At 38.9% G+C, this 7197-nt stretch overlaps 1 non-coding gene across 1 annotated transcript; it reads left to right on the top strand.

The window, feature by feature from the left end:
• The first annotated feature begins 6834 nt into the window (after nt 1-6834).
• Nucleotides 6835-6975, top strand: LOC138382021 (U4 spliceosomal RNA). Its single transcript, XR_011233204.1, has one exon. It is a non-coding gene; the product is annotated as a U4 spliceosomal RNA (small nuclear RNA).
• Nucleotides 6976-7197: the final 222 nt, after the last annotated feature.

Below are 7197 nucleotides of genomic sequence, written 5' to 3'. Positions count from 1 at the left end.
TGGGAGAATAATTCAACATCTATCAAATGTGCAAATGTCAAAATTAGGAGAAAAAGAAACGTATTTGTTACTTTTCAGGAAAATTCATGTCCCATAAATTACAGAAATGTTTTTGCAACATCCAGAAACTTGGCAATAGGATTTGTGGGCGTGGAGATCCAGGGTCACAGTGAGGTGAGAGGTCAGAGCCAGCATGGTCCACAGACACTGAGCTGTGCAAGGAAAGATTTTTCTTACAAACGGTTCACATCTGGAAGACATTGGGTCAGAACTGCATTGGGAGCATTCAGAGAATCACAACATGTATGTCACTGGGAAGTCTGATTAAAAGTCTTTCCTGTCTTGTGTCTCAAATTATGGTCTACCTGCTTCTCACTCCCATCTTCTCTTGCCTTCCCCAAAGCATCGTTTCTGGAGTTATCCCTTCCCTCCCCTGAGTTGTTCATTTTTCCTCTCCACTGGTTCGTTCCTATCAGCATCAACCCTTCTGATTTCTTCTATGTCTCCCAAATCCTTTCTCTGTCTCCCCTTTTCCCTATGACTCCTGTACCATTTCACCTCTTTTTTTACAGCTAAACTCCACTTAAAAGTTTTCTATACTGCTATCTCCGATTACTTTCCTCACATTCTCAGTTTAACCCTCTCTAGTCAGGCTTTTGCCTCATTATTTTACCAAAATTGCTCTTGTCAAAGTTATCATTGACCATCACATTGCTAAATCCAATGGTCCATTCTCAGTCCTCAATTTATTATATTTGATCCATGAGTATCATTTAGTGCAGTTGTTCACTCCCTCCTTAAAAATAACTTTGCCCCTAATGACACCAATTGGACATCAGACTGAGGTGGGGGGTGGGGGAGGGGATGGGGCTATGCCTACACAATGAGTGCATTGCGCACCGTTTGGGGAGTGGTAACACTTGAAGGTGCTGACTTGGGAAAGGGGGGGTGGGGAAAAAAAATATGAAACTGTTGTTTTTAACTTGCATTGTTCACTTAATATTTTATCATGAATATTTCCCATATTATTTCATATCATTGTACAAGAAGTAATGTATACATTATGAGGACATACTGTATCTAACAAGATATACTGTTAGACTCTTTGATTCTGTAAAATTAAATTGTTATTAATGATAAAAAAATAAAAAAAATAAAACAAAAAAAAATAAAAAATTACCACAAAGTAAAAAAAATAAAAATAAAAATAAAAAAAAATAACTTTGCCCCTGACAAGGCATCTAAGAAAATGCACACTCTGGTTTTCTTCCTAGCTAAACTGGTCCCTCCTTCTCAGTCCCCGTGCTGATTCTTCTTCGGCCCTTTGGCTTCTTGACATTGCAATGCTATAGGCTCAGTCTTTGGAACTCTTTTCTTTTCTCTGCTCTCTTGGTGAGCTCATCCAGTCTTGAGGTTTTAAAAACCACTTATATGTTAATGACTTCCAAATGTATATTTCCAGTCCAGAACTTGCCCATGAACTCTAGATTTCTATCTGCCCACTCAGTATTTCTACTTGCATGTCTGATATACATCTCAAACTTAGCATATCCTCAAATGAATTTCTGAAAACCTCTCCTTGAAGTTTTCCCCAACTCAATGCTCTCCTCAGAGTCACTCAGGCTAACTTAACATCTGGACTCATGCTGGACTCCCCTCTTGCACTCACATCTCAAATGCAATCCATGAGCAAATCCTGTTGGCTCTATCTCCTCTGCTGCTACCTATTATCTATCTGTGTATCTATCTATCTATGTATCTATCTATCTATCTATATTTAGAGACAGAGTCTCTCTCTCTCTCTCTCTCTCTCTCTCTTTTAGAACCCCGGTTTATTACCTGGGCTGGCCTTGAAGTCCTGGGCTCAAGCAATCCTCTTGCCTCAGCCTCCCGAGTAGCTGATACTACAGGCACTCACCACCTCCCCTGGCTCCACAGCTGCTATTATGGTCTATCTAAATCATCATAATCTCTCTTCTGGATTATTGCAATAACCTCTCAATTGGTGTCCCTGCTTCTATTTATTTAAAAATGACACCATCATCTCATCCCCCTGCATTCCCTATCCTTCTTTCTTGTTTTGTTTTACTCTCTACCATTTATTACCACTTAATACATATATATATAATACATATTTTATCACCTTCATTGAGATATGGTTTATATGGTACTCAATAGACCCACTTTAATTGTGCATTTTGATGAGTTAAATAAATTCATACACGTGTAACCACTACCCCAATCAAGACATGGAACATTTCCATCCTGTCAAAAAGTATCCTTTTGTCCCTTTTTTTGCAGTAAATTATCTCCCCATTCTGGCTCTAGGCAACAACTGATGTGCTTTTTAACAATGAGGGTGGGAGTGAGGGAAAGAACAACATGTTTTCTTCTAATGGGAAAGATCCACTAGAGAAGAAAAATAGATGACAGATCACAATAGATTTATAATCACCTTTTCTAGAATTTCATATAGATAGAATCATTATCTATGTACTCTTTTGTGTCTGGTGTCTTTCATTCAGCATGTTTTTTACATTCATCCATGATTTTGCATGTATCTATAGTAGTTCACTCCTTTTTATTTCTGAGTAGTATTCCATTTTAAGGACGTATCACAACTTGTTTATTAACTCACCAGTTGATGACCATTTGGGTTGTTTCCAAGTTGGGACTCTTGCAGATAAAGGTGAATAAAGGCTGGGTGCAGTGGCTCACACCAAACTTTTCCACAGTGGTTGTACCATTGTACATTGCCAGCAATATATGAGATTTCTAGTTGCTCTACATCCTTGGTATCACTGATATTTTAGTTTTATTTTAATTTTAGCTATTCTAGTGGGTGTATAGTGGTACCTCATTGTAGTTTTAATTTGCATTTTCCTATGACTAATGATGTTAACAGTCTTTTCATGTGCATATAGCCATCCATACATTTTCTTTGGTAAAATACCAGTTCAAATCACTTGCCCATGTTTTTGATTGCGTTGTTGTTTTCTTGTTGAGTTATAAGAGTTCTTTATATATTCTGGACACAAGTCCTTCATCAGCTATTTATACTACAAATATTTTCTTCCAGTTTATAGATTCCTTTTCATTTTCTTAATGGTGTCTTTTGAAGAACATACATTTAAAAAATTTTAAGAAAGTACAACTTACTAATTTTTTAAAAATTAACGTTTTGTGTCTTAAGAAATCTTTGCTTACCTCAAAGTTGTGAAGATTTTCTCCTATAACATAACATGTATTTTGCTTATTTCATTTTGTCTCCCACAAAATAAAAAGTGCTACAAAGTGGTACAAAGTGCTAGAGAAGATCTGAGTGAAACCCAACTGGTTACATCCACAATTTCCAACGTATAGCTTAACTAGACGGTGCTTTTTTAGTCTGCCAAGGAGTTTCTAGAGGGAGACGATATAGCACAGTGGCAAAGAATGAAGACAAGCAAAACAGACAGACCTGGGACTGAAATCTGCAGCCTGTGCACAGCGGTCTTGATTGGGCAAGTCACTGCACCTCTCTGAGCCTCTTTCCTCGTGGGCAAAGTGGAAACAATGGTGATTTTGTGAGGCAATAAGCACAAAGCCCCTGTCCCAGTCCTGGTCACATGGATAGGGCTTAATGCATTTTAGATGTCATCATCATCATCATTATTATTAAATAAATTTGCAGCTCCGAATGCCAACTTAGCCAACAGGATATGGTGAGTAGTATTTATAAAACAGTCAGAAGTTAAAAGCATCGCCATGGTTATTATTAAATTATTATAGGAACATTTCCCAAATAGTAATGACCCACATATTTCACAGTTGGCAGTATGTTTTCCTAACAAAAATTTGGGGGTGTTTGTAATTTGTTAGAGCCGTATGTCAACAGATTTCTTCTAGACGCCTAAGAATAGAATAACCTCAAATTATTTTTACCACAAAAGGACCATCTAAGAATGTCTTTCTTGGCTGATGCTGCTTCTGTGTCAGAAAGTCAGATCTGGAAGAGTTTTTGTAAGTTTAATGTATTTGTAGCACTTGCTTGTTTGGTTCTCTTCTCATCCTTGACCATGGCAATGACTCATCAGTCACGTGCTAGGCCTTAAAACAGAATGAAGATTTACCTGCCATCCTTTTTTCCCACTCACCTTGTGTGGCAACACATTCCTAACAGAAATTTTGTAGTTTCTGGTTCACAGAGCTTTCAGGCAAGTTAGTGGCGTAACTACTTATCCCACATTATTTGTGCATCGTTTATAATTAAGTTAGCTTGTCACGTTTAGAATCCTGGACTAAATAGTTAATAAACAATTTGGGCTCAAACACTGATTGCCTTTAACATATAAATATTTTAAACCAGCCCCGCAAAACGGGATGCTTTTTGGTTCCTTCTGAGAATTGCTAAGCCGTACGCACAAAAGTCTCATTGTATATTCTGTGGTGACTTTCCCGGAGGATGTAAACACAGTATACCTGAGTTTGCTATAACTCGGTTGTGATGACTGAGGAGGGGCTTTTGCTGTTTAGATGATTTGAAACCCATATTGCTGGGGCAGCAGTGCCATTCTCTAGTGAAACATCCCGAAAGCACGAGATGACTCACCCTTTACACTCTCACCGCTCTATCGGCTTCAATTCAAACCACACAAGATACACAGTTTGGTTTTGACGATTTGTCACACAGTTAAGCAGGACTTAGCTAAACGTTTATTTGCTTCCTTAGCCCTGAATTACATTCTATCTCTCCATGTTTCCCCAGGGCGTAATATTCCTTTTTCAGAGACGGGAAAGACGATTCTTGGCATCATGGAATTATTCTGCTTTCTTATCATAAGTCCAGCTACACAGGTGTCAATGTGTATTTCTTTCTGTTTCTCTGCTTCTTTTTAGGTTTTGCAAGGGGCTGTTCCTGAGGACACCTGACTGAGGCACAGTGGTGCTGAGTGAAGCCCTCAGAGTTATGGCAGGTCCAAGGAAGGCTTCTTCTGGTGCAGGCAGATGCTACCTTTCCCAAGCATGGGTGAGGTGGCGGCGGTGGTGTACGGTAGGTGTCGGGGCGGGGGCGGGGGGGGGGGGGGGGGGGGCTCCTGCCAAAGTCCATTGTCCCATTGGTGCATTAAAGCTTGACTGTATTCTATAGCATAGATGAACTGATGCTACCTAGAGGGCAGTCATTTTAGGTTATCAGTTTTATATATTTTAATGTGAATAGGTTCCTGTTTCCTGTGAACTGATGCCTCCAGGAGAGGCGATACAGGAGGGAGGCAGAACCAAATAGAACAGAAGAGCACTGAGTATGCAAGGAGGGACCACGTTGAAGGATAGGAAAGGAGGCGGGTGCCAATCCCCGATCTTCATCCTCCCCAATTTTTCTGAGTGATCATGGAAGTGGCGTGCTCAGACCTTTGTGGTTATCAGGCAGGACACCTAAAGCAGTGATTCCCAAACTCCGCTGTACAGTAGCATCACCCAGAAGGTTCTAAAGCTACCTAAGCCTGGGCCCCACTCTATATCTCCAACCAAGCTGATTTAATTGATCTGGGATGGGGCCCAGGGATCAGTTTCTTTAACACTCTGCCAGTGTTTCTCAAAGGAAGGTCAAGGACCTCAGCCCAAAGAAGTTGTAGGAGTCCCCAAGAGTGGGGATCCCCATGGTGGCATCTTCCCATACGGAGCCTGGGGAAGTCCTAAGGACCACTCAGCAATGAAAGAAATCCCCATTTCTACTTTGTGGGAAGAGGAGGAGGAGATAGGTCAGTCGTCACTCTGGAAACTCCCTGCCCCTCAGGACTCTCCCTGGTGTCTCCTAGGCCCTGGCCACAGAGTGCCTTCCTAAAAAGCTGCGGCCTGATGTTTGTGCCCTTTCTTTCACATTTTTTCAGGATCAAATTCTATGGAGATATTTACAATTAACCTTTTCTCAAGTTAGATTTCAGACAAGTTAGTACAGTTGTAACATGATTTTCTGGTTTGGCATGAATTCAGACCTATTTCCCCAGCAGCAAGAAAAGCCTGTGGGGTTTTATGGCATATTTCTTAAACATTACCATAATGCAGTTTAAAACTGCCATAGGTGTGGACAAAATATGTAGTAATATAATCCAGTTTAAAATCAGATTAATGATTCTGAGCTTCTAGATTAGAGCTAAAAAAAAAAAAAAACAGAAAGAAAGAAATTGTATCTCTGTCAAGATCTTAGTAAGCATGATAAACATGGAACAATTAGAAAATGATTCTGGCATAGTGAAATCATACTGTCTCAGTTTTCTTATCTGAAAAATGGGATTGCAAATACCTGCCTTCCTGTCAAAGATTTAAGAAGACTAAATTAGATGAGTTAGGTGAGTGCACTTCAGAAACTGATACTCTTTACCGGTAAAATATTGTTATAGTCCAGTTGAAGTGTGTTTTTCAATTTAGAATTGATTGCATTGAAAACAAATCACCTTATTTTGTTCTCAATTTCAGGTAGGCATGGAAAATGAAAATGCCTGTATTAGCTCACCATATGTCAATCAAGATTTGATACAAAAATCACTGAGTGGTATTAAGAGTAAAAGAACGATTATACAAAAAAAAAAGATTTGCTAAAAAGATCTTGCTTTGGTAGAGATTTTAAAGGTTTTTTTTAAAAAAAGTATTTAGAATTTTTGGTCATTTTATCTTATTTTATCCTTACAATCACTTAATGGTAAAATAAAATCCCAACTTCAGCAATTCTCAACACATGGACTGTAACATTTCTTCCACACCAAACTACTCCCACCACCTGTAGCCCCCAGGTTATTTTGAAACAAATCCCAGACTTTTTGTCATTTTATTCTTCAGTATTTAAAACTTATTTTGAGCTTTGTACAGTGGCAGTCTCGTAGCCAATGAGGTTCATCCGAGGCGAGATTATTGCTGATTGAAAACTTTTCCCAATACCCTGCCATGACGACTTGCAATATAGTCGGCATTGGCAATTTTTGATGGTCCCTATGGGGACTGAGTTAAAAAAAAAAAAAAAAAGACATGTTTTGAGTTAAATGGTAGTAGTTTCAATGATAACAAATGTGGCCTCTTGCACCTTGCACAAGGTCACATGGCTTAGTAGTAGAAGAACTAGGAGTTGAAACAAGCTTTTTAGACTTTATTAGAAATAAGCAACACTTTTAAAAAGCTCATTAAAAAATGTATCATGTCTCATGGGTAAATATGTTTTGTTAA

The sequence above is a fragment of the Eulemur rufifrons genome, chromosome 3 (assembly GCF_041146395.1).
Source record: "Eulemur rufifrons isolate Redbay chromosome 3, OSU_ERuf_1, whole genome shotgun sequence".
Lineage (NCBI taxonomy): Eukaryota > Metazoa > Chordata > Mammalia > Primates > Lemuridae > Eulemur > Eulemur rufifrons.
This window is presented reverse-complemented; position numbering and strand designations above follow the sequence as displayed.